General features: G+C 39.7%; 1 pseudogene; it reads right to left on the bottom strand.

Annotated features, from left to right (window-relative positions):
- Positions 1-5,110: 5,110 nt before the first annotated feature.
- LOC112234955 lies at positions 5,111-27,784 on the bottom strand (annotated as a pseudogene).

A 27,784-nucleotide genomic window follows, 5' to 3' on the forward strand; every position in this document is an offset into this window, starting at 1 on the left:
AGTTCCAGAAGCCTGGCTGCCCAGAGCCGGGCTGTGTGACCCCTGTGCGACCCCAGAGTGCCAAGACCCAGCGCAGCCGCTCAGGTAGGTAAACACCAGTGTCATTACCCATTTGCAACATATAAACCAATTTCACTAACTGGAATAGTGATTACTATGGAATGGTACTGAAATAACACTCATATGGAAACAGCATTCTTCTTTGCGATTGCTGCTGTGCAGCTGTTAAGGTTGGTTGTAGCAGACACCTGAACCCTAAACCCTGACCTTTCCCCTTCCTCCCTTTATCTCCCCCAGCCTCAGGCAGCTCTGTGCGGGACCGGCCCATGTCTTCTTTAGGCTGCCTGTCCCAGGCTACCCTTCCCCAGAGCTCGTCCCATGCTGACACCACCAGCGAGCTGCTGCAGCAAGATCTGGAGCTTCACGTGGACCTGAGCCAGTCGGAGGAAGAGCCCGTCATCATCCTGTAGGGGGCAATGGAGAGCCCCACACACCTTATTTTAATAAACCATTTACAGCAGCACCAGGAGGGTATCCTGGTCTCCATTTTGTAACGGATGCATACAGACGTTGTGAAAATCAATTCTGATATTAGTCAGTTAGGTTATTTATGGATTGTAATGGAAGAACACAATTCTGGGACCTATGAACACTGTTTCCATGCAACAAAATAGCTGAGTCACATTTTCAAAGTGTAGCTTTACAGGTCAGATACCTTACGGGTGGCTACATTACGATTTTGGTTTATGATGCCTGATTTTCAATGACCTTCATAGAGAAGCTTTCAGGCAGGTGACCTCAAATACCAGACTGTGCAGAACAATACCACCATGGAGCAATTCATTTGACATATAGGGTCTTATAGAGCGGTATCATTAAGGGCTTGAAATGTCTTCCCTCTCACAGACCCAATTCTCTGAGACAGTTTCCATCAGAAGGAGGGGCTTTGCTTACACACATTTTGTGTCAATGAGAAATATGATGTATATCTATCTCTATCCATGCCTTGTCTGTGTGTTTTAAACAAGGGGGTTCGGTGCGGCATAGTGTATAATTTTTAACCACACACTCAGTGGCCAGTTTATTAGGTACACCCATCTAGTACCGGGTCGGACCTCCCTTTGCCTCTAGAACAGCCTGAATTCTTCAGGGCATGGAAACATTGCTCAATTGGTATCAAGGGATCTAACTTTGCCAGGAACACATTCCCCACACCATTATACCACCGCCACCAGCCTGTACCGTTGACAGCAGACAGGATGGGGCCATGGGACTCATGTGGTTACGCTAAATCTTGACTCTGTCATCAGCATGATGCAACAGGAACCGGGATTTGTCGAACCAGGCAACGTTTTTCAGCTCATCAATAGTCCAGTGTTGGTGATCGCGTGATAACTGGAGCTGCTTGTTTTAAGCTGATAGGAGTAGATCCTGGTGTGGTCGGCTGCTGCAATAGCCCATCCGTGACAAGGATCAATGAGTTGTGCATTCAGTCGCTTAGGTCACTCGTTTTTCCCCTTCTAATGTTCATCCGAACATTAACTGAAGTCCTGGATTCCTGTCTGCCTGTTTTATATAGCAAGCCACGGCCTCCTGACTCGTGAACGAGGTGGTGTACCTAATAAACTGAGTATAAGTGATCCCTTTCATAGCATTTGGAGGTATTCAGGAGTAATGATGCTACTGAAAGGTATTTCAGGAGAGTATTTAAGACAGGCAGTTAATCTGAATGTAAGATTTCCATTGGTAGATGTATCTTTGTTTTCAAAGATAAATGGGCCTTCATGGAATATGTGATGTATGTGTCATGTTATGTGAACATATGTTGACTCATTGACTGTCTGCAATTAATTTTACTTGTGGTACGTAAATATATCTGTACTGTTCTACACAACCCCACCATCACATGCATATAATTTGACTGTGAAGGCACATTTTATGAGCCACGCTGTTATGACACACATCAGTTTCAGACATTTAACACGTTAACTGGGCTGGATACAGTTTTACCCACATCCTTCCTCAATTAACTGCCACGCTGTGTGTTTATTGTCTCTCGTATGCCTACTTGTTCCTTTGTACTACAGAGACACTACTTATAGGGATATATAGATTCCTATAGTATTATGCAGTGTCATATCATTACTGAAGGGGTTCTCTTCCAGAAAATATCTCAAAAAGCAAAGTTACTGCTATGTGTTCAAATGTGCCTTAGCAACCATATTTCATAAAAGCACAACAATTATTCTCAGCTAAAACAAGACCCCAGAACAACTCCAACACTTAGCAGATCATACCTTATTTTATTAAACATATAAATACACATTTCAACAGGGGAAATAAACAGTACAGGAGAGAAATATCTATAGAAAAAGACAGATTAGAGAGATGTAAATGAGGGTCCATGAGAAGTTCTTGAATTACTTGACTTGTTTGTTTGACTTGTTCTCGGATTTCCATCAGGCATTCTGCACATCTTGTATGGGTGAACATGACGATCAAACATTTCATAACACCCCGTTTGTACAGATATCATGGGGGACCAAATGGTCTACTGTTGACCGAGATTCATGAGGAGATAAAATATGTTGAATTCCAAAGCTGTGGCAGGAGACCGGGTCACATCACCACAGGAACCATAATCACCCAACACTACTGTGTCTGGGTGTGTTAGTTACCACAACAATACTGAGGAGGAGGAGCCAGTAATCCACACAGCAGGAAACACTCATTATGGGACCACCCTCCATTCCCACCTTGTTAAAAACACAAAACTGGAAAATCACCAACCAAAACTCATGCAGTTGACAACAAACGTTCCCCTTAATAGAACACAAGTTAATGAATGAGGTGGTGCTATGGACACCCCAAGAGGAACCACCGTTGATGTTCTAATGTCCATCTGAAAAGATCCATGGATTTAGAACCAGAACAGACCACATGGCAGCACAGTGGAGCAGTGTCCCTTCTTTCTGGTGACATTGACAAGGGTCCACATTGGCCAGGTGGCATCTGTCCAACGCTACATGACTGTCCATATTGTACATTATAAAATCATCCTCACAAAGGTCACAGCTTGACAAATGTGATTTGACATGTATTCAACCAGAGGGATTGTGTGAATATGATTGTCTGAGTGAAGACGTGGCAGGCAGGCATAATATTAAAGCATCATTTAGTGAGGGAATGAATGTGAATGTGACATTATTTCAGATAAAGTACCCTCTGTATACAACTGCAACCTGTTCAGACCTCCCTATTCCCTCTTTATTGTGATAATTATGAGAATGATGGTGAAAATGGCTACCTTTCCATCTGTCACCATTGATAGATTTGCAAATGTTCTGACATGGGCTGTTGTATGAAGAGCTCACCTATAAGTAAGACTCTGGGTTATGAAGCATTGTTCATCAGTACACTGAATCTCATATGTAAACATTGCCTGAACAATCATTTAGTAAATATTTGCAACCCGTACTAAATTCATAATTCTCTAGTTGACAAGACACTCAATTCATCATCAGTCAATCAGCCACTATTCTAACAGAGGGAATTACACACGTTTTGAGCACTAGGAGAGATTCTGCTAATCTGACCCATTGAAACCGACTGTTTCTGCAGGGAATACATTCAGCCTCTCCCATTTAACCAGAGGTAGGACCAGTTGATCTTCTGCTAGAGGTTGTGTAGTAAATCACTGAGTTGGCCTCTACTCCCCATAGAAACCTGAAGAGGTAGCCTACTGATGGCTCACACCCATCTATGTTAGTCAAAACATTTGCAAACCAGATTAAGTTCAGTGTTGACAGATAACTGAGATCTCAATCTCGTCCCCAGCCAGGTTACAGAGTTCAATGTTTTTGCACTTTGTTTCTGCTGAGCCTTTATTTACAATGGAGTTCAGAAGATGTTTCCATAATTGTCACTGAAAACCAGTTTACATTATCAGTCAAAAGAAAGTTTATTAGGCAAGTCAGTTAAGAACAAATTCTTATTTACAATGACGGCATACCCTGGCCAAACCCCCCGGACGATGCTGGGCCAATTGTGCGCCACCCTATGGGACTCCCAATCACGGCCGGTTGTGATACAGCCTGGAATCAAACAGGGTCTGTAGTGACGCCTCTGAGATGCACTGAGATGCAGTGCCTTTGACATCCATAGGTAGAAAATGTTCCCAAATACAATGATAAAAATGCATCAGCCTTTAAACTGGCTTCAGGCTTCCATTAAATGATTGCATACTTTTCTGTGACTCAACACAAACTGAATTACAGTATTAACATTTCTTTACATGTCTCCTTAAAACACTTCTGATGTGAAGGTCAGCTTTCAGACACTTTAAAACCAAAGCTTCGAGTCCACACATACTGAAGAGCCCACTTCTCAAACACAACAGCATGCAGTGGAGCCACTGAGTCAGGTTTCACTAAGCTACATAGTACTTACAAAATAGACATTTTAAAAAGGATACATGGCTACATGAAACTTGACAAAATGGCTACAGTGTTTGTCCATGATCTGTACTATACAGATATCCATACCACAAACAATATTGAAAACATTTTTTTCTGGGCCATAAGATCAGCCGAGAACACAAAACCATCATCATTTGTGTTGCAGTCCCATTTTGATTTTGTCTGCTGGTTATTGTGAAATCTGGTCACATCACTGGAGCGTTATTGAACCCCAAGGGAGAGTAGAGTTTTGAAAAACAACCAATGATCAAGCACTTTAGCAGATCACATGGCTCCTATCCTAAGTAAGTGCTCTGCTGGGTCCAGGGCTCGACTTGCATTGACAAAGAAAACAGCATTTCCCAGAGTCCTTTGGGAGGGGGTTAGAGACTCCACCCCTTTGTTATATTCCACTTCCTCATATTGTTATTAGTGGTTCTGTCCCGGTTCTTCCCAGGCTTTGATGAGTTATGATGAAGAGAGAGAGAGAGAGAGAGAAACGTGTACTCCAAAGAAGACATTGTTCATAGTCATTTTAGAAAAACAGAAAGAAAGGAAGGAAAACAACAGTAGCGTGTCTTTTCCCCTTGGCCAACAAGACCCTTTAATCCTGACACCCAAACCCCTAGTAGATTCATTAGGCTGCACATAGCCCAGCCCAGCCCAGCCCAGCCCAGCCCCACCCTATCCTCCCCAGCCCCCTCCTTCCCACACCTGGGTAGAGTCTCATCTCTGGCCATGCAGGACCGATACAACAGGGGTCTGCTGGGCGCTGCCGGGCTGGGACACAGGGGGCCACATGGGGGTCTGGTGCATGTGGTGGTGGTGCTGGTAGTGGTGGTGGTGCATGTGGTGGCCTGTGGGCGAGGAGGGGGCAGCCAGACGGGCTGGTGGTTGGGGGGTGATGAGGCCCAGAAGGATCCGAAGCCAGCTGTGGAGGAGGGGGGGGAGCAGGCCATGGACACCTGGGTGGGAACTCCGCCTCCGGAGCTCCCCGAGCAGTCTGACGCCCTCAGCTTGGAGAACATGGTGATGGTGTCGGGGAAGTTAGGCGGCGTGGCTGGGGTGTTCCTTGGAGTGCACATCTGGAAAACAGAAGACACGTGGGGTTTAAAATGAGTGACTTACATTGAGTTGAATGCTAACACTTCATTTTAACATTCTGTCCCAATGATTTGGTCCCCATGGGGTGCTCCCATTGCTGCTGCCTGCTGTGAACTCTATGTACCAATAGAAGGCATGATTGGTGAGTTCATAAAACAAAATAGCCTAGACGTGTTAGTTACTGTTGTGGGAGGCAGTTCACTTGTAAACTTGGGCATTGTGTGCAGTACAACTGCTGAACATTGTGACGACAAGGTTTCTAAACCCTGCAGCCACCTACATCCATTCACTGTAGTAAACATGGCAGCTTAACATGCTGTGCAGTTGCACAAAATGTCAGATGTCCCCACTGAGGCCATGAATGACTTTATAATTTGTAAGACTGAGTGTGGTGCCTCAGGATAGAAACACCCCCACCACCAACAGGGATCAGGTAGCAGGCTACAGCCATTACAGGACGGAGGACTTCTTAGCAATGCAGCAGGAGGTCAGGGCTGTTTTATTTCAACACAGCCACGGCCCCGCTGACATGAGGGTCACGCAAGCACCCGAAATGTGGATCTAATAGTATGAAAAAGGTGTCTAAAGTTGAAAAGGTAAATTGATTAGGTCACCAAACCAGATTAGAGCCTGGGACAGGCATGGTCATAGCTAGCTAAGATACTAGACATTTTGAAAGTGGAGGGAGAAGAGTGTAGTGCAGCATACAGTATAGTATTGAGTATCGTGTGAGGCACAGTCTTAGTGTTGATGTGAGGTGACAGGTCTGTCAGAGTGAGCAGCAGCTGCTCCAGTTAGGAGATGGACAAGCATGGTTTCAGTCTGTCTGGGTCTGTGATGGTTGACCACACTGAAACTGCCCCTCCTGCAGGACCCAAGATGGTGATCCATACAGGGGGTTTCCTGTTTTTCTTGGGAGAGATTGACAGAGTTTTCTTTAAGCTGTGAATTATTCATCTTGTTTGTTATGGAAATTAATAGTAAAGGAGATATTCAAATATTACTTATCTAGTCAAGTGATCAAATTTAGCTATAAAGCAATGAAGTCGACTGAGAAGCACTACAGCTGCTTAGACTGTCCAGATGCAGCTGTAAGGCTAACTAAGGCTTGGTCCTAGTGAAGCAGTGAGTAGGTAGACAGAACAATAACAATAAGAACCATATGCTGGGCTGTGTTTAGCTACAGTGCTGTGCTGGGAGAGGGTGGGGCTGGGGCCTTGTCTAGCATGTTTGGCTGAGAGGAAGGCAGGTCTGGACTGGACCCCATCTGCCGCACAAAACACAAACACATACACACATTCACAAGGAGTTTGAACACTACATACTTTCAAACAACTGTTGCGATATCATCCTTGATGTTTACAATAGTGGTACAGCTAGTAATAGTATTAGTGTTAGGGATAATAGTAGTAGTGATAATAGTAGTAGTGATAATAATAGTAGTAGTAGGGATAATAATAGTAGTAGTAGGGATAATAATAGTAGTGGTAGGGATAGTAAAGTAGTAGTGGTAGGGATAGTAGTAGTAGGGATAGTAGTAGGTATAATAGTAGTAGTGATAATAATAGTGGTAGTGATAACAGTAGTAGTAGTAGGGTTAAATTAGTAGTGATAACAGTAGTAATGGTAGGGATAATAGTGGTAGTGATAATAGTAGTAGTAGTAGGGATAATAGTAGTAGTGGGGATAATAGTAGTAGTAGTAGTAGTGGGGATAGTAGTAGTGGGGATAATAGTAGTAGTAGGGATAATAGTAGTGGGGATAATAGTAGTAGGGGATAATAGTAGTGGGGATAATAGTAGTAGGGATAATAGTAGTGTAGGGATAATAGTAGTAGATAGTAGTAGTAGGGATAATAGTAGTGGGGATAATAGTAGTAGTAGTAGGGATAATAGTAGTAGTAGTAGGGATAATAGTAGCAGTAGTAGTGGGGATAATAGTAGCAGTAGTAGTGGGGATAATAGTAGCAGTAGTAGTGGGGATAATAGTAGTAGTAGTAGTAGTGGGGATAATAGTAGTAGTAGTGGGGATAATAGTAGTAGTAGTAGTGGGGATAATAGTAGTAGTAGGGATAATAGTAGTGGTGGGATAATAGTAGTAGTAGTAATAATAGTAGTAGTAGGGGATAATAGTAGTAGTGGTAGGGATGATAATAGTAGTGGTAGGGATGATAATAGTAGTGGTAGTGGATGATAATAGTAGTGGTAGGGATGATAATAGTAGTAGTGGTAGGGATGATAATAGTAGTAGTGGTAGGGATGATAATAGTAGTAGTGGTAGGGATGATAATAGTAGTAGTGGTAGGGATAATAATAGTAGTGTGGTAGGGATAATAATAGTAGTAGTGGTAGGGATAATAATAGTAGTAGTGGTAGGGATAATAGTAGTAGTAGTGGTAGGGATAATAGTAGTAGTGGTAGGGATAATAGTAGTAGTGGTAGGGATAATAGTAGTAGTGGTAGGGATAATAGTAGTAGAGGGATAATAGTAGTGGTAGGGATGATAATAATAGTAGTGGTAGGGATGATAATAGTAGTAGTGGTAGGGATAATAATAGTAGTAGTGGTAGGGATAATAGTAGTAGTAATAATAGTAGTGGTAGGGATAATAGTAGTGGTAATAATAGTAGTGGTAGGGATAATAGTAGTAGTAATAGTAATAGTGGTAGTGATAATAGTAGTAGGGGTAGTGATAATAGTAGTAGGGGTAGTGATAATAGTAGTAGGGGTAGTGATAATAGTAGTAGGGGTAGTGATAATAGTAGTAGTGGTAGTGATAATAGTAGTAGGGATAATAGTAGTAGTGGTAGTGATAATAATAGTAGTAGGGGTAGTGATAATAGAAGTAGTAGTAGTGATAATAGTAGTAGTGGTAGTGATAATAGTAGTGATAGTGATAATAGTAGTAGGGGTGTGATAATAGTAGTGATAATAGTAATAGTGATAGTGATAATAGTAGTAGGGGTAGTGATAATAGTAGTGATAATAGTAATAGTGGTTGTAGGGATAAAAGTAGTGATAGTGATAATAGTAGTGGTACTGATAATAGTAGTGGTGTGGTAATAGTAGTGATAATAGTGGTGATGGTAATAGTAGTAGTAGTAGGGATAATAGTAGTGGTAGTGATAATAGTAGTAGTAGTAGTAGGGATAATAGTAGTGATGGTAATAGTGGTAGTGATAATAGTAGTTGTAGTAGGGATAATAGTAGTGATGGTAATAGTAGTGGTAGTAGTGATAATAGTAGTTGTAGTAGGGATAATAGTAGTGTTAGTAGTGATAATAGTAGTTGTAGTAGGGATAATAGTGGTGATGGTAATAGTAGTGGTATTAGTAGTAGGGATAATAGTAGTGGTAGTGATAATAATAGTAGTAGTAGTAGTAGTAGGGATAATAGTAGTGATGGTAATAGTGGTAGTGATAATAGTAGTTGTAGTAGGGATAATAGTAGTGGTAGTGATAATATTAGTTGTAGTAGGGAGAATAGTAGTGGTGGTAATAGTAGGGATAATAGTAGTGATGGTAATAGTAGTAGTGATAATAGTAGTTGTAGTAGGGATAATAGTGATGGTAATAGTAGTTGTAGTAGGGATAACAGTAGTGGTGGTAATAGTGGTAGTGATAATAGTAGTTGTAGTAGGGATAATAGGGATGGTAATAGTAGTGGTAGTAGTGATAGTTATAATAGTAGTTGTAGTAGGGATAATAGTAGTGGTGGTAATAGTAGGGATAATAGTAGTGATGGTAATAGTGATAATAGTAGTGGTAGTGATAATAGTAGTAGTAGTAGTAGTAGTGATAATAGTAGTGATGGTAATAGTGGTAGTGATAATAGTAGTGATGGTAATAGTGGTAGTGATAATAGTAGTTGTAGTAGGGATAATAGTAGTGGTGGTAATAGTCGGGATAATAGTGGTGATGGTAATAGTAGTGGTATTAGTAGTAGGGATAATAGTAGTGGTAGTGATAATAATAGTAGTAGTAGTAGTAGTAGGGATAATAGTAGTGATGGTAATAGTGGTAGTGATAATAGTAGTTGTAGTAGTGGATAATAGTAGTGATGGTAATAGTGGTAGTGATAATAGTAGTTGTAGTAGGGATAATAGTAGTGATGGTAATGGTAGTGGTAATAGTGATAATAGTAGTTGTAGTAGGGATAATAGTAGTGGTAGTGATAATAGTAGTTGTAGTAGGGATAATAGTAGTGGTGGTAATAATAGTAGGGATAATAGTAGTGATGGTAATGGTGGTAGTGATAATAGTAGTTGTAGTAGGGATAATAGTAGTGGTGGTAATAGTAGGGATAATAGTGGTGATGGTAATAGTGGTAGTGATAATAGTAGTGGAAGTGATAATAGTAGTTGTAGTAGGGATAATAGTAGTGGTAGTAGTGATAGTGATAATAGTAGTTGTAGTATGGATAATAGTAGTGGTAGTGATAATAGTAGTTGTAGTAGGGATAATAGTAGTGGTGGTAATAGTAGGGATAATAGTAGTGATGGTAATAGTGGTAGTGATAATAGTAGTTGTAGTAGGGATAATAGTAGTGGTGGTAATAGTAGGGATAATAGTGGTGATGGTAATAGTGGTAGTGATAATAGTAGTGGAAGTGATAATAGTAGTTGTAGTAGGGATAATTAGTGATGGTAATAGTAGTGGTAATAGTGATAATAGTAGTGGTAGTGATAATAGTAGTTGTAGTAGAGATAATAGTAGTGATGGCAATAGTAGTGGTAGTGATAATAGTAGTGATGGTAATAGTAGTGGTAGTAGTGATAGTGATAATAGTAGTATGGATAATAGTAGTGGTAGTGATAATAGTAGTAGTAGTAGTGGTAGGGATAATAGTAGTGGTATTGATAATAGTAGTGGTAGTAAGGATAATAGTAGTGATTGTAGTAGTAGTAGTAGGGATAATAGTAGCAGGAGTGATAATAGTAGTAGTAGGGATAATAGTAGTAGTAGGGATAATAGTAGTGATTGTAGTAGTCGTGATAATAGTAGTGGTAGTGATAATAGTAGTTGTAGTAGGGATAATAGTAGTGGTGGTAATAGTAGGGATAATAGTAGTGATGGTAATAGTGGTAGTGATAATAGTAGTTGTAGTAGGGATAATAGTAGTGGTGGTAATAGTAGGGATAATAGTGGTGATGGTAATAGTGGTAGTGATAATAGTAGTGGAAGTGATAATAGTAGTTGTAGTAGGGATAATTTCAGTGATGGTAATAGTAGTGGTAATAGTGATAATAGTAGTGGTAGTGATAATAGTAGTTGTAGTAGAGATAATAGTAGTGATGGCAATAGTAGTGGTAGTGGTGATAGTGATAATAGTAGTATGGATAATAGTAGTGGTAGTGATAATAGTAGTAGTAGTAGTAGGGATAATAGTAGTGATGGTAATAGTAGTGGTAGTGATAATAGTAGTGATGGTAATAGTAGTGGTAGTGATAATAGTAGTAGTAGGGATAATAGTAGTGGTAGTGATAATAGTAGTAGTAGTAGGGATAATAGTAGTGGTATTGATAATAGTAGTGGTAGTAAGGATAATAGTAGTGATTGTAGTAGTAGTAGTAGGGATAATAGTAGCAGGAGTGATAATAGTAGTAGTAGGGATAATAGTAGTAGTAGGGATAATAGTAGTGATTGTAGTAGTAGTGATAATAGTAGTGGTAGTGATAATAGTAGTAGTAGGGATAATAGTAGCAGGAGTGATAATAGTAGTAGTAGGGATAATAGTAGTAGTAGGGATAATAGTAGTAGTAGGGATAATAGTAGTGATTGTAGTAGTCGATAATAGTAGTGGTAGTGATAATAGTAGTAGTAGTGATAATAGTAGTAGTAGGGATAATAGTAGTAGTAGGGATAATAGTAGTAGTAGTGATAATAGTAGTAGTAGGGATAATAGTAGTAGTAGTGATAATAGTAGTAGTAGGGATAATAGTAGTAGTAGGGATAATAGTAGCAGGAGTGATAATAGTAGTAGTAGGGATAATAGTAGCAGGAGTGATAATAGTAGTAGTAGGGATAATAGTAGTAGTAGGGATAATAGTAGTAGTAGGGATAATAGTAGTAGTAGGGATAATAGTAGTGATTGTAGTAGTCGTGATAATAGTAGTGGTAGTGATAATAGTAGTAGTAGTGATAATAGTAGTAGTAGGGATAATAGTAGTAGTAGGGATAATAGTAGTAGTAGGGATAATAGTAGTGGTGATAATAGTAGTAGTAGGGATAATAGTAGTATAATAGTAGTAGTAGGGATAATAGTAGTGATTGTAGTAGTGTGATAATAGTAGTGGTAGTGATAATAGTAGTAGTAGTGATAATAGTAGTGGAGTAGGGATAATAGTAGTGGTAGTGATAATAGTAGTAGTAGTGATAATAGTAGTAGTAGTAGTGGTAGGGATAATAGTAGTGGTATTGATAATAGTAGTGGTAGTAAGGATAATAGTAGTGATTGTAGTAGTAGTAGTAGTAGGGATAATAGTAGCAGGAGTGATAATAGTAGTAGTAGGGATAATAGTAGTAGTAGGGATAATAGTAGTGATTGTAGTAGTCGTGATAATAGTAGTGGTAGTGATAATAGTAGTAGTAGTGATAATAGTAGTAGTAGGGATAATAGTAGTGGAGTGATAATAGTAGTAGGAGTGATAATAGTAGTAGTGGGATAATAGTAGTAGTAGGGATAATAGTAGTGATAAGTAGTCGTGATAATAGTAGTGGTAGTGATAATAGTAGTAGTAGTGATAATAGTAGTAGTAGGGATAATAGTAGTAGTAGGGATAATAGTAGTAGTAGTAGTAGGGATAATAGTAGTGATGGTAATAGTAGTGGTAGTGATAATAGTAGTGATGGTAATAGTAGTGGTAGTGATAATAGTAGTAGTAGGGATAATAGTAGTGGTAGTGATAATAGTAGTAGTAGTGGTAGGGATAATAGTAGTGGTATTGATAATAGTAGTGGTAGTAAGGATAATAGTAGTGATTGTAGTAGTAGTAGTAGGGATAATAGTAGCAGGAGTGATAATAGTAGTAGTAGGGATAATAGTAGTAGTAGGGATAATAGTAGTGATTGTAGTAGTCGTGATAATAGTAGTGGTAGTGATAATAGTAGTTGTAGTAGGGATAATAGTAGTGGTGGTAATAGTAGGGATAATAGTAGTGATGGTAATAGTGGTAGTGATAATAGTAGTTGTAGTAGGGATAATAGTAGTGGTGGTAATAGTAGGGATAATAGTGGTGATGGTAATAGTGGTAGTGATAATAGTAGTGGAAGTGATAATAGTAGTTGTAGTAGGGATAATTGCAGTGATGGTAATAGTAGTGGTAATAGTGATAATAGTAGTGGTAGTGATAATAGTAGTTGTAGTAGAGATAATAGTAGTGATGGCAATAGTAGTGGTAGTGATAATAGTAGTGATGGTAATAGTAGTGGTAGTAGTGATAGTGATAATAGTAGTATGGATAATAGTAGTGGTAGTGATAATAGTAGTAGTAGTAGTAGGGATAATAGTAGTGATGGTAATAGTAGTGGTAGTGATAATAGTAGTGATGGTAATAGTAGTGGTAGTGATAATAGTAGTAGTAGGGATAATAGTAGTGGTAGTGATAATAGTAGTAGTAGTGGTAGGGATAATAGTAGTGGTATTGATAATAGTAGTGGTAGTAAGGATAATAGTAGTGATTGTAGTAGTAGTAGTAGGGATAATAGTAGCAGGAGTGATAATAGTAGTAGTAGGGATAATAGTAGTAGTAGGGATAATAGTAGTGATTGTAGTAGTCGTGATAATAGTAGTGGTAGTGATAATAGTAGTAGTAGTGATAATAGTAGTAGTAGTAGTGGTAGGGATAATAGTAGTGGTATTGATAATAGTAGTGGTAGTAAGGATAATAGTAGTGATTGTAGTAGTAGTAGTAGGGATAATAGTAGCAGGAGTGATAATAGTAGTAGTAGGGATAATAGTAGTAGTAGGGATAATAGTAGTGATTGTAGTAGTAATAATAGTAGTGGTAGTGATAATAGTAGTAGTAGTGATAATAGTAGTAGTAGGGATAATAGTAGTAGTGATAATAGTAGTAGTAGTGATAATAGTAGTAGTAGGGATAATAGTAGTAGTAGGGATAATAGTAGTGATTGTAGTAGATAATAGTAGTGGTAGTGATAATAGTAGTAGTAGTGATAATAGTAGTAGTAGGGATAATAGTAGTAGTAGGGATAATAGTAGTAGTAGTAGGGATAATAGTAGTGATGGTAATAGTAGTGGTAGTGATAATAGTAGTGATGGTAATAGTAGTGGTAGTGATAATAGTAGTAGTAGGGATAATAGTAGTGGTAGTGATAATAGTAGTAGTAGTAGTGGGATAATAGTAGTGGTAGTGATAATAGTAGTGGTAGTAAGGATAATAGTAGTGATTGTAGTAGTAGTAGTAGGGATAATAGTAGCAGGAGTGATAATAGTAGTAGTAGGGATAATAGTAGTGGTAGTGATAATAGTAGTGATTGTAGTAGTCGTGATAATAGTAGTGGTAGTGATAATAATAGTAGTAGTAGGGATAATAGTAGTGGTAGTAATAGTAGGGATAATAGTAGTGATGGTAATAGTGGTAGTGATAATAGTAGTTGGTAGTAGGGATAATAGTAGTGGTGGTAATAGTAGGGATAATAGTGGTGATGATAATAGTGGTAGTGATAATAGTAGTGGAGTGATAATAGTAGTTGTAGTAGTAGTTGTAGTGATGGTAATAGTAGTGGTAGTGATAATAGTAGTGGTAGTGATAATAGTAGTAGTAGAGATAATAGTAGTGATAATAGTAGTGGTAGTGATAATAGTAGTGATGGTAATAGTAGTGGTAGTAGATAGTGATAATAGTAGTATGGATAATAGTAGTGGTAGTGATAATAGTAGTAGTAGTAGTAGGATAATAGTAGTGATGGTAATAGTAGTGGTAGTGATAATAGTAGTGATGGTAATAGTAGTGGTAGTGATAATAGTAGTAGTAGGGATAATAGTAGTGGTAGTGATAATAGTAGTAGTAGTAGTAGGGATAATAGTAGTGGTAGTGATAATAGTAGTGGTAGTAAGGATATATTGTAGTAGTAGTAGTAGTAGGGATAATAGTAGTGGAGTGATAATAGTAGTAGTAGGGATAATAGTAGTAGTAGTAGGATAATAGTAGTGTTGTAGTAGTCGGATAATAGTAGTGGTAGTGATAATAGTAGTAGTAGTGATAATAGTAGTAGTAGTAGTGGTAGGGATAATAGTAGTGGTATTGATAATAGTAGTGGTAGTAAGGATAATAGTAGTGATAATAGTAGTGGTAGTAGGGATAATAGTAGTGGTAGTGATAATAGTAGTAGTAGTGATAATAGTAGTAGTAGGGATAATAGTAGTGATTGTAGTAGTCATGATAATAGTAGTGGTAGTGATAATAGTAGTAGTAGTGATAATAGTAGTAGTAGGGATAATAGTAGCAGGAGTGATAATAGTAGTGAGTGATAGTAGTAGTAGTGATAATAGTAGTTAGTAGGGATAATAGTAGTAGTAGGGATAATAGTAGTGATTGATAGTAGTGTGATAATAGTAGTGGTAGTGATAATAGTAGTAGTAGTGATAATAGTAGTAGTAGGGATAATAGTAGTGGTAGGGATAATAGTAGTGATTGTAGTAGTGATAATAGTAGTGGTAGTGATAATAGTAGTAGTAGTGATAATAGTAGTAGTAGGGATAATAGTAGCAGTAGTGATAATAGTAGCAGGAGTGATAATAGTAGTAGTAGGGATAATAGTAGTACTAGGGATAATAGTAGTGATTGTAGTAGTCGTGATAATAGTAGTGGTAGTGATAATAGTAGTAGTAGTGATAATAGTAGTAGTAGGGATAATAGTAGTAGTAGGGATAATAGTAGTAGTAGTGATAATAGTAGTAGTAGGGATAATAGTAGCAGGAGTGATAATAGTAGTAGTAGGGATAATAGTAGCAGGAGTGATAATAGTAGTAGTAGGGATAATAGTAGTAGTAGGGATAATAGTAGTAGTAGGGATAATAGTAGTGATTGTAGTAGTCGTGATAATAGTAGTGGTAGTGATAATAGTAGTAGTAGTGATAATAGTAGTAGTAGGGATAATAGTAGTAGTAGGGATAATAGTAGTAGTAGGGATAATAGTAGCAGGAGGATAATAGTAGTAGTAGGGATAATAGTAGTAGTAGGGATAATAGTAGTAGTAGGGATAATAGTAGTGATTGTAGTAGTCGTGATAATAGTAGTGGTAGTGATAATAGTAGTAGTAGTGATAATAGTAGTAGTAGGGATAATAGTAGTGGTAGTGATAATAGTAGTAGTAGTGAGGGATAATAGTAGTGGTATGATAATAGTAGTGGTAGTAAGGATAATAGTAGTGATTGTAGTAGTAGTAGTAGGGATAATAGTAGCAGGAGTGATAATAGTAGTGTAGGTGATAATAGTAGTAGTAGGGATAATAGTAGTGATTGTAGTAGTAGTGATAATAGTAGTGGTAGTGATAATAGTAGTTGTAGTAGTGATAATAGTAGTGGTAGTGATAATAGTGGTGATGGTAATAGTGGTAGTGATAATAGTAGTGGTAGTGATAATAGTAGTAGTAGGGATAATTGCAGTGATAATAGTAGTGGTAGTGATAATAGTAGTGGTAGTGATAATAGTAGTTGTAGTAGAGATAATAGTGATAATAGTAGTGGTAGTGATAATAGTAGTGATGGTAATAGTAGTGGTAGTAGTGATAGTGATAATAGTAGTATGTGATAATAGTAGTGGTAGTGATAATAGTAGTAGTAGTAGTAGGGATAATAGTAGTGATGGATAATAGTAGTGGTAGTGATAATAGTAGTGATGGTAATAGTAGTGGTAGTGATAATAGTAGTAGTAGGGATAATAGTAGTGGTAGTGATAATAGTAGTAGTAGTAGTAGTGATAATAGTAGTGGTAGTGATAATAGTAATGGTAGTGATGATAGTAGTGGTAGTGATAATAGTAGTAGTAGTAAGGGTAATAGTTGTGTTGGTGATAATAGTAGTGGTAGTGATAATAGTAATGGTAGTGATGATAGTAGTGGTAGTGATAATAGTAGTAGTAGTAGTAGTGATAATAGTAGTGGTAGTGATAATAGTAGTAGTAGTAAGGGTAATTGTAGTGTTGGTGATAATAGTAGTGGTAGTGATAATAGTAATGGTAGTGATAATAGTAGTGGTAGGGATAATAGTAGTAGTAGGGATAATAGTAGTGATTGTAGTGATAATAGTAGTGGTAGTGATAATAGTAGTGTAGTGATAATAGTAGTAGTAGGGATAATAGTAGTGGTAGTGATAATAGTAGTAGGTAGTGATAATAGTAGTAGTAGGGATAATAGTAGTAGTAGGGATAATAGTAGTAGTAGGGATAATAGTAGTGATTGTAGTGTAGTGATAATAGTAGTGGTAGTGATAATAGTAGTAGTAGTAGGGATAATAGTAGTGTTGGGATAATAGTAGTAGTAGGGATAATAGTAATGATTGTAGTAGTCGTGATAATAGTAGTGGTAGTGATAATAGTAGTAGTAGTGATAATAGTAGTAGTAGGGATAATAGTAGTAGTAGTGATAATAGTAGTAGTAGGATAATAGTAGTAGTAGGGATAATAGTAGCAGTAGGGATAATAGTAGCAGGCAGTGATAATAGTAGTGTAGGGATAATAGTAGCAGGAGTGATAATAGTAGTAGTAGGGATAATAGTAGTAGTAGGGATAATAGTAGTAGTAGGGATAATAGTAGTGATTGTAGTAGTCGTGATAATAGTAGTGGTAGTGATAATAGTAGTAGTAGTGATAATAGTAGTGGTAGGGATAATAGTAGTAGTAGGGATAATAGTAGTAGTAGGGATAATAGTAGTAGTAGGGATAATAGTAGTGATTGTAGTAGTAGGTGATAATAGTAGTGGTAGTGATAATAGTAGTAGTAGTGATAATAGTAGTAGTAGGGATAATAGTAGTAGTAGTGATAATAGTAGTAGTAGGGATAATAGTAGTAGTAGTGATAATAGTAGTAGTAGGGATAATAGTAGCAGTAGGGATAATAGTAGCAGGAGTGATAATAGTAGTAGTAGGGATAATAGTAGCAGGAGTGATAATAGTAGTGTAGGGATAATAGTAGTAGTAGGGATAATAGTAGTAGTAGGGATAATAGTAGTGATTGTTGTGATAATAGTAGTGGTAGTGATAATAGTAGTAGGGATAATAGTAGTGGTAGTAATAGTAGTGGTGGTGATAATAGTAGTGGTAGGGATAATAGTAGTGGTGGGGATAATAGTAGTGGTAGTAGAGGATAATAGCAGTGGTGGTAATAGTAGTGGTAGTAATAATAGTAGTGGTAATAGTAGTAGTAGTGGTGGTGATAGTAGTAGTAGTGGTGGTGATTATAGTAGTAATAGTAGGGATAACAGTAGTGGTGGTAATAGTAGTGGTAGTAATAATAGTAGTGGTAATAGTAGTAGTGGTGGTGATAATAGTAGTAATAATAGTAGTGGTAATAATAGTGGTGGTGATAATAGTCGTGGTAGTGATAATAGTAGTGGTGGTAATAGTAGAGTAGTGGTGGTAATAGTAGTAGTAGTGGTAATAGTAGTGGTGGTAATAGTAGTGTAGTGATAATAGTAGTGGTAGTATAATAGTAGTAGTAGTGATAATAGTAGTGGTGGTAATAGTAGTAGTAGTGATAATAGTAGTGGTGGTAATAGTAGTGGTCGTGATAATAGTAGTGGTAGTGATAATAGTAGTAGTAGTGATAATAGTAGTAGTAGGGATAATAGTAGTAGTAGTGATAATAGTAGTGGTAGTAATAGTAGTAGTAGTGGTGGTAATAGTAGTGGTGGTGATAATAGTAGTGGTGGTAATAGTAATAGTAGTGATAATAGTAGTGGTGGTAATAGTAGTAGTAGTGATAATAGTAGTGGTGGTAATAGTAGTAGTGTGATAATAGTAGTGGTGGTAATAGTTGTGATAACAGTTTAATTAGTTTACAGGAAGGTCCTAGTAAAGGAGTAAATCATTATATTTGGCCAGGCTATGGGCTCAAACCAGAACCTCTCCTACAGTATTTATGGTCTTGTTTTGTCATCAGAAGGTGCAGGGTAGAGCTTGTGCAGTCCCACAGCAACACAAACAGTTACATTCATCATGGGCTCACACACCAGAGGGGAAACAGGTGAGATGACAAATGCCATGTGGTACTACTACCACCACCACCACCACGACTGTGACTACCACTAACCACCGCCCGTGACTACCACCACCACGACTACCACCACCACTACTTGACTACTACCACCACTATCTACTACGACAACCACCACCACAAACCACCACTACGACAACCACCACCATGACAACCACCACCACTCAACCACCACTACTACCACCACCACCACTAGAGTGCATTAACCACTTTCCATGAATTACATTATGTACAGAGTAATGAAAAGAAACAATGTCATTCAACTGGTTGTGGCTTCAATTCATCAGATTGAGTACATATTAAATTGATAAAGGAATGTAATTCTCTCTAGGACTTACTTATTATGACTTGTTTTCTCAGGTCAAGTACTAGGTCTAATTAAATAAATAAAAACCCAGCCCCATGTTTACAACAAGCAATGCAACCCTGGATGTCAAGTGGTTGTGGAAATGTGACCCTTCTCTTTTAGGTTTAAGGCTATAAGAGTCCTTTACATGTACACTATTTGTTCTCCTGTATAGTCAATAGTGTTTGATTGAGGGCAGTGTTGTGTACATTATTGTTGCTACACGGAGCTCTTTCTTCCCCACACCCACTGTTTCCCCTGTGGCTCGCCCAGGCCCTAAGGAGAGTGCAGGGCAGCCTAAAGAGAGAGGGCGAAGGACTAACACCCGCAATACATGGAGATGACTTGCAGCTGCTGATGACTGCCTCTCCACACTCTCTCTATCCTTTAACAGCCCTTCCTCCTCCTCTGTAGCAGATAGCTCTCTTACATCACTCCTCCTCCCAGCATGCCCCCGCCTCACACACAAACACACTGTAACATGCTGCACACGAAAACCCTAGCGGTAACAAACCCTGGCCCCCGCCACTCACACACTTCCTCTCTCTCAAGCTCGAACATGCTCCTCCCACCCAAGAGGAAGGGAAAAAGAGAGAGAAAACCAAAACAGTGTTGTAGCAGCAGAGCAGCAACAAACAGATGATCAGAGGAGATGGCTGGGTTCAGTATGCACGTCAACACTGCATGCTCACAGCACAGCCTCCATGTGGTAAACATTACATTTCCAGCTCGCCGCTCCAGGGCTTTTACTGGTCAGTTGAAGCAGAAATGGTTTCATGCACGGACCACATGATCACTATAGTCGTTAGGGAATAGCATTGCGTAAATTGGCTTGGGCCAGGGACAGGACCCAGCCTTGTGCCATTGCTTTCATCGTGGTTAAAGCTATTTCGACCCAGCTACTTCTCTGTGCCTGACATACGGAGTTGTCATGCAATACATGTTGAAGGAAAAGGTTTCCAAATATTGTGTAAGGTTTAAGAATTCATGATATGAAATGTGTGTTGCACTAAAAAGCATAGTGCCAGTCCATGTGGCAGTATATCTTAAGTAAGCTTACCCTAAAAGGCTTGGGCAGTGTTGAAAACCAATAAGCACCGTGGAGTAGTACAGCAGGATGTAGACTTTACTACTCAGGAGCAATAACTCCAGTGATGTCACTCTGCCAGACACAGCTGTACTACTATGCCCATGGCTCTAGTCCTGTCCTGTTGGTGAATCTGTCCCTCTGTCTGTCTGACTGAAGAGGAGGAGCAGACTGGCCTGGTCACTGACGCTGCAGCCATGCCGTAAATTAGCTCCCTGAACACACTGACAGAATGTAATACATGCCTTAAGCCCTTTTTTTATTTTTTAAGGGGAACAAAATGCACTTACCATCTGGTGGTGGTGACTAGGGATGTTGGCCTCCTGGAAAAAGGAGCTTAAGGCTGTCTGTGGAGGGAGAGAGAGAGACAGAACGAGGGGAAGAGAGGAAGTTGTGTGTGAGAACATTGTGGGCACTTGAACTGCCATTTGCGGTAAGATGGGCATTTGACCTTTGACTGTTCAAGTACTCGCACAATTTTTTTCTGAATATTCAGGGAAAAAAATACTTTTAGAACACAGGGCCCACAATGGAAAAAATGTGTGCAGTTAGCTATGCCAACAGTGCGCAACAAAGCGTAATTTATCATAACCAGAAAAGATAACGAATCCTAATTGCTAAAATACCTCATATATACACTGAGTGTACAAAAACATTAAGAACACTTTTCTAATATTGAGATGCGAATGACCCCCCACCCCCTTTGCCCTCAGAACAGCCTCAATTCATCGGGGCACTACTAGGTGTCGAAAGTGTTCCGCAGGGATGCTGGCCCATGTTGATTCCAATGCTTCCCACAGTTGTGTCAAGTTGGCTGGATGTCCTTTGGGTGGTAGAACATTCTTGATACACAGAAAACTGTTGAACATGTAAAAACCCACCAGCGTAGCAGTTCTTGACACAAACCGCCTCAATTGTCTCCGGGCTTAAAAAAACTTATTTAACATGCCCCCCCCCCTTCATCTACACTGATTGAAGTGGATTTAAAAGGTGATATCAATTAGGGATCATAGTGGTCACCTGGATTCATCTGGTCAGAGCAGGTAGGTGTTCATACTGTTTTGTACACTCAGTGTATATTCAATCAATTAAAAAACAAGTGCCATTTAAGATACATTTACTGAACCTGTAATATCAACTCGTTGTATTATTATATATTGGAAATCAATCTTCAAAAAGATAGTAACCAAAGCAGTGTGGCACTTCTTGTAGAAGCCTATAAACTGTGCAATGGCATAGCCTTGTTTTGTTAATTTAGCAGACAAGACTCTTATTTCCCGAGCCCTTACCACAGTCAAGACACATCTATTTTATAGTAGCAGTTAAGAGTGTTGGGCCAGTAACCGAAAGGTGGCTGGTTCAAATCCCGAGCTGACTTGGTGAAAAAAAATATGTCGATGTGCCCATGAGCAAGACACTTAACCCTAATTGCTCTGGATAAGAGCATCTGCTAAATGACAAAATTTTTAAAAATGTAACATACCAGAATAAAATAGAACCGAATAGTGCAAAGTGATGCACATCTGAGCATTTGAAACTGGGATACAAACCAAAATATGTATTTATTTTTTTCGGATATACACAGTTGTCTAGTTTATTCCGCCTGTTCTTTGTAATTTTCTAAATGGAATACCAATTTCACTTTGAACACTGCAAGGGGATGAATGATGACCATGACATCTTTGGTGAGTAGGCTTAGGCTTAATGATTCTGATGAAACTACGCTCTGTCTTTATCAAACTAATGTTATAGCATATTTCAGAATAGAACCCGTCTATGTTTACGGGGGTTATATATAGCCAAGGCTAACCAATTCTAAAATGGCACTAGCAGTTCACAAAGTGGGGTTGTCACAGCCAAAAGGTCAAGCTCCCGAGTGGCGCAGCGGTTTAAGGCACTGCATCTCAGTGCTAGAGGCGTCACTACAGACCCTGGTTTGATTCCAGGCTGTATCACAACCGGCTGTGATTTGGATTTGGAGTCCCATAGGGCGGTGCACAATTGGCCCAGCGTCGTCCGGGTTAGGCCATCATTGTAAATAAGAATTTGTTATTAACTGACTTCCCTTGTTAATTAAATAAAAATAAACTCTGCTTGTTTTTACAATGTGTCTTCTATTTGTTTTGTTTTCATGAATTGTTCCGTATAGCCAATTTTGACTTTGTGGTAACTAGTGACAACTGCAAAGTATCATATTAAAGCGGCAAATTACACAAAATTGCAGGACATTGTTGGAACACATATTTCCCTACTTCCGCCAACCAGTCCATTTTGAATTTGTGATAAAACTGAATTTGTGATAAAACACTACATTTGGCAAGGAATGTAGCTTGTGTATCCCATCAGTTAGATCTGTTTTTATAGGCATTTATTTCTGTAGGCCTAACGGGAGCTTGTGTGAGCACTCAACACGCGTGTGTAGAGGGAGCGGTCAGAACACAACTGAGTGAGTGAGACAAGGAGGGTAAAAGGAATTTAGGGAGCAGAACTGTGTGATGCTTGGCTTGGTTTCTTTTTTTGTGTTACGTAAATGCACATGTACAAATTGAACATTAGAGTCAAAGCAAATGAACATTGTCTTCAATAAAAAAAATTGGACCAAATAGTTTTACAGTATAAAAAAATTATAATCTCTGGTTAAAGATTGAGTTTTGACGTCCGTTCCAGTACTCATGCACATCCTTAGTTTGCGGACCACAAAACAGTAGTAACACATTTCACCTTCCAATCCGCTCACTGTGGAGAGTCTGACCCCATCCCCCTCTGCTAGCATCGGCCTATGGGTCAGTTGGTACGAGTAGATCACATGACTCTGGGGTTAAAACTATTATCCTCCACTTTCTAAAACAGGGTTTGTAAATGATGCAGAGAGAGAGGCAGTGGCAGACAGACTAATGGCTCAGTGAGAATGTACACAATACACAAGCTTGTTTAAAATGATAATTAGCATGGAAAAGAAAATCGCTAGTAGCCTAGTACTGTTCCTTTACTTAAAACTAGTGTTACAACTCAGTGACATGTAAACAGTTTAGGCTTATATAAACCACCGTGAATAGGGTATGTGCTATATTCTCAGGGACAATTCACATAGGCCACAATAAAACCTAGTTTGTGACAGCCTTCCTCTGACGGGCTATGAGGAAACACAATGTAAACAAGTAGTCCTACTTTCAGTTGCTGCCCTTAAACACAAACAAGGAAGTCCATAGGCTACTTCTATTGTTTCACTCTGTTGTGAACACAAAGGCCAGCCTAGTAAGGACACCATGGTCCGGAAACAAAAAATACACTGATACCAAAACATATCTTTAGTAGTTTATCAGATTTTATTGCAAGATACCGGTTTTATGATTCACGTAGTCTGACTGGCTCATGATTCATGTTCTTTTTAAGAGGTGGAAAATTGACAAATGCGGTGTCATTCCTTTGTATACAAATCGCCTCAAATATGAACGTGTCTTAGTGACTGGATTAAAATAATTGCATGCAGCCTACTACTAAAATGACAGCATGTCTAGCTAAACCTTAGTCCTTAGTCCCTTGCTTAGCCTCCATTTCCTTTCACTAGAATCTCTCTTTGCGAACACTTCAATGAATGTGTGGTTTCCCCTCACGGCTGAAGCCGGCCCCTCCCCCACAAACCATGCTCTGTGGTTGTTTGACAACAGCAGCAGTAGTGCAGGAATGTCTGCTGCTCAACGTGACACACATATCAACATGAATGTGCTGCACTGCCATTGTCTACCAGGCTGCTGGGATCACACTGTTCTTTGTCTATTTATGTTTTTTAATGTTAAGTGTGTTTCTGTGTACATCCAAGAACATCAACAACGGTTCCGTTTCACACACAAATAATGTAGGTTACAAACACACAGTGCAACACCATATCTAAGAGCATCGGCATAAAGGTTTCAGTACTTCTCATGGGCTTTAAGTGAGAGCATGCATTACCTTACGGAGCAGAGAACCTAGCAATGGAGCAGAAAACCTAGCAATGGAGCAGAGAACCTAGCAATGGAGCAGAGAAGAGTCATGACAGTGTTTCTTATGTAACATGACTGACAGAACACTGCAATGAAGCCCAGCACTAGGCCTATATAAAAGCAGAAGACTTGAACAGGCGTCTAATTGAGGGCACAGCAAACAATAACAAATTCAAAAAAACAGCCTGAAATAGAAATAGGATAAATAAATATAGGTGAACACAAAAATAATACTTCGGGTGATATGGAAGAGTGCAGAAGAAAGAAGTGCATTAATAATGGTGTAGTAACAGGGATAATGAGGCTGAGTTAGGGGCTGTGCCCTGAGGGAGTGACAGAGTACCGAACATGCCCATGGACACAGCCTGCCCTGGAGCCAGGAGCCATGAGTAGACATGACGACACAGCCTGCTCTGCAGCCAGGAGCCATGAGCAGACACGACGACACAGCCTGCTCTGTAGCCAGGAGCCATGAGCAGACACGACGACACAGCCTGCTCTGTAGCCAGGAGCCATGAGCAGACACGACGGGCACAGCCTGCTCTGTAGCCAGGAGCCATGAGCAGACACGACGACACAGCCTGCTCTGTAGCCAGGAGCCATGAGCAGACACGACGACACAGCCTGCTCTGTAGCCAGGAGCCATGAGTAGACATGATGACACAGCCTGCTCTGCAGCCAGGAGCCATGAGCAGACACGACGACACAGCCTGCTCTGTAGCCAGGAGCCATGAGTAGACATGACGACACAGCCTGCTCTGCAGCCAGGAGCCATGAGCAGACACGACGACACAGCCTGCTCTACAGCCAGGAGCAGACACAGCCTGCTCTGCAGCCAGGAGCCATGAGTGAACACGACGACACAGCCTGCTCTGCAGCCAGGAGCCATGAGTAGACACGACGACACAGCCTGCTCTGCAGCCAGGAGCCATGAGTAGACACGACGACACAGCCTGCTCTGCAGCCAGGAGCCATGAGTAGACACGACGACACAGCCTGCTCTGTAGCCAGGAGCCATGAGTAGACATGATGACACAGCCTGCTCTGCAGCCAGGAGCCATGAGCAGACACGACGACACAGCCTGCTCTGTAGCCAGGAGCAGCCCAATGAGAGGGACATTATACTGACATCATAGAAAGATGACTAGCCACAAAGACAATCAATTAACCAATAAAGGCTAATATTTTGAGATTGTATTATACATAAATATGTTATATAGAGAGACTCTACATATACACTATATACAATATGTATACACAATATATACACAGAGAGCACTAAACATTAGGAACATCTTCCTAATACTGAGTTGCACCCCTTTTCCCTCAGAATAGCCTCAATTCATTGGGGCGTGGACTCTACAAGGTGTCGAAAGCATTCCACAGGGATGCTGGTCCATGTTGACTCAATGCTTCCTACAGTTGTGTCAAGTTAGCTGGAAGTCCTTTGGATGGTGGACCATTCTTGATACACACGGAAAACTGTTGAGGATGAAAAACCCAGCAGCATTGCAGTTTGTGACACACTCAAACCGGTGCGCCTGGCACCTACTACCATACCCCATTCAAAGGCACTTAAATATTTTGTCTGGCCCATTCACCCTCTGAATGGCACACTTGCACAATGTCTCAATTGTCTCAAGGCTTAAAAAATCATTCTTTAACCTGTATCCTCCACTCCATCTACACTGATTGGAGTGGATTTAACAAGTAACATTAATAAGGGATCATAGCTTTTACCTGGTCAGTCTATGTCATGGAAAGAGCAGGTGTTCCTAATGTTTTGACCTCCACTCCTTAGCCAACAGCATCTGGGAGAGCTCAGCCCAGCCATCGGCAACTAGCCCTTTGACCTTGAGCCGGACAGGTTGCACAGAGGAGGCTAAGTTGTCTCTGCAATGCATCTGCTCCAATCAAGCTACAGGCTGACTCTGCTCTCAGACGCTTGGGAGGAGCTGAGCAGCCTCCTCAGCCCCTTCAAACCACCTGGCCCTGACACTTCTGCCTGTGCGTAAGCACTAACAAAAGCTTGGCCATTAGACAGAGCGGAGGTGTGTTTGGGAAACCATCTGGAAGCAGAGGCCTGAAGCCTCAGATCTTCTCAGCATCTCTCTGTTGTCCATACTTAGGGCCCTGTTGAATATTTCAAACCAGTGGCCTTGCATACTTTTCATTATACATTACTCTAGGGTGTGCTTCAACATGAACCTGGATTTTTCTTTCATATCATGTAGTGAATTATGTATTCACTAAAAGGTATGTTACTATTACGCTCATTCAAATTACAATTCCACCTTGCTGCTCTGGCTGAAACCATGATTGAAAAGGGTCACGCTGTGTGTCAGCTTAGAAGAAACGCCTGTTCATACAGTGTGCATCTCTGAGCCAGGACTATGAGTACTGGATATGAACAACTGGAAGGATAAGGCACCGTAATCTGCCTAAAGATAGATATCCCCTATGAATACTCCTGGACAAGAGTACGGTCAATCCAGGAGGTCCGCTGTGTCAACTTTCCCTAACCTTGTTCAACAAGCAATCATAAACACAATGTCTTTAAATGTGTGTTGTGAGTGTGTTTATTGGTGCACTAATCTTACGCAGCCAAATATGGAAAGTAATAACTAGTAGCAGCTTGTTCCAAAATTGGAAGTGTGTATTGACTGGCCATAAATCATACCAGTTGGGAATGAGGTATGAATTGCTGTGTGTGCTAGCTGTGTAACATACATGCTATTACACTAAATAGCCTACACATTTTCAGAGCAGCGGCAATATTACAAAAACAAAGGCAACGTTTGAGACACCTTTTACTTACTACAACAATGGGGTCTTGACAGGAAGAGCCTCTGCGTGTTTGGTGGTGTCAGGTCAAGAATGTAAACAAAGTTAACCTTATGGATTCAAAAACCTCAACCTGGTATTTTCTTCGCTCGCTGGATGGCCAGTTAGTTAGTTATCAAAAGCCGGTTGCACTATTACTGTATCTAGCCAAATTAGACATTCGAGATGGATTATGTTCATATGGCATTGAAAGAAATCTGATCACACTACTATCAACTGCAACCATGGCTAGTTAGATAATGCAAATGTAATATTGAATAGGGTCAAAATGAAAAACCTACCATAAAATAACCAACGTAACCAATACATATATCAAAACAATAACGTTAGCAGCATCAATTTCCCATCTAGTTAACGTTAATTAGCGTGAACAGTCAAAGTAGAAATTCGATGGCAAACACCGCATTTCCTAATGTTAGACCAGGTCTTCCGGATTATCCGTCGTATGACTGGGTTTATTTACATGGTTGTAAAATAAAAAAAAATCGCCATTCTCTAATTTCGGAGAGCTTCTCATTATTTGCCTTTGTTAGCTAGCTACAGTGGCTAGTTAGCTGCATCGCTATGAAACCAACATATAAACACACACATCGCATACCTCGAATTGCCAGTGAGCCGCTTGAAGAAGCGGCTTCGCTTGATCAGCAGCACAACCAGCAGTCAAAACAAACTGGTTGATCATCACTTGATGCCTGAGTTCGTCCATATTCACCGACATAACCGCTCTTC

This window comes from Oncorhynchus tshawytscha, linkage group LG27 (assembly GCF_018296145.1).
Source record: "Oncorhynchus tshawytscha isolate Ot180627B linkage group LG27, Otsh_v2.0, whole genome shotgun sequence".
Taxonomy (NCBI): Eukaryota; Metazoa; Chordata; class Actinopteri; order Salmoniformes; family Salmonidae; genus Oncorhynchus; species Oncorhynchus tshawytscha.